Source organism: Alexandromys fortis, unplaced genomic scaffold (assembly GCF_014885135.2).
Source record: "Alexandromys fortis isolate MF-2015 unplaced genomic scaffold, M_Fortis_MF-2015_v1.1 scaffold_91, whole genome shotgun sequence".
NCBI lineage: Eukaryota > Metazoa > Chordata > Mammalia > Rodentia > Cricetidae > Alexandromys > Alexandromys fortis.
In genome coordinates, this window is record NW_026067968.1 from 5,700,597 (window position 1) to 5,701,519 (window position 923).

A 923-nucleotide genomic window follows, 5' to 3' on the forward strand; every position below is an offset into this window, starting at 1 on the left:
CTCCTCTCCTCCTGCCTCACCCTTCCCCCCATCCAGCCATCCACTCCTCAGAAAGGGTAAGTCTTCTCATGGGGAGTCAATGGAATCCAACATTTTACTTCAAGGCAAGACCAAGCCCTTCCCCCACATCTAGGCTGAGCAAGATAACCCCCCAAAGAAAATGTGCTTCAAGATGCCAGTTCAAGCACTAGGAATAAATCCTGGTCCCACTGCCAGTGGCCCCACAGACTGCCAAGCCTGATAACTGTCCCCCACATTCAGTAGACATAGATAGTTTGGTCCTATGCAGGATCCCCCCCTCCCTCATCCCCCTGGCTATCAGTCCAGAGTCAGTGAGCTCTCACTAGCTCAGGTCAGCTGTCTCTGTGGGTATCACCATCATGGTCTTGACCCCTTTGCTCATATTATTGCTCCTCCCTCTCTTGGACTGGTCTCTGGAAACTTGGCCCAGTGCTCTGCTGTGGATCTCTGTATCTGCTTCCATAAGTTGCTGGATGAAGGGTCTATGATGACCATAAAGGTAGCCATCAATCTGACTGCAGGGGAAGGCCTGTTTAGGCACCCTCTCCACTGACTTAAAACATAAATGTGCCAGGTGGTGGTGTCACACGCCTTTATTCCAGGCACTTGGGAGGCAGAGACAGGAGGCTCTCAGTGAGTTTGAGGCCAGCCTGGTCTACAAAGCAAGTTCCAGGGCAGCCAGAGTTACAGAGAAACCCAGTCTCAACAAACAGAAAAAAAAACAACAACAAAAAACAAACAAACAAAAAAACCCTGAAACCCAGTGTGTGTGAGTCATGGTGGATGATGAGGTCCCAGTGACAACTCAAGTTGCTGGCACTCACCGTTACCTGCTGAACCATCTTTTACTCCAACTTCTTCTTTTTTTTTTTTTTTTTTTTTTTTTTGTTTTTTTTGACTGG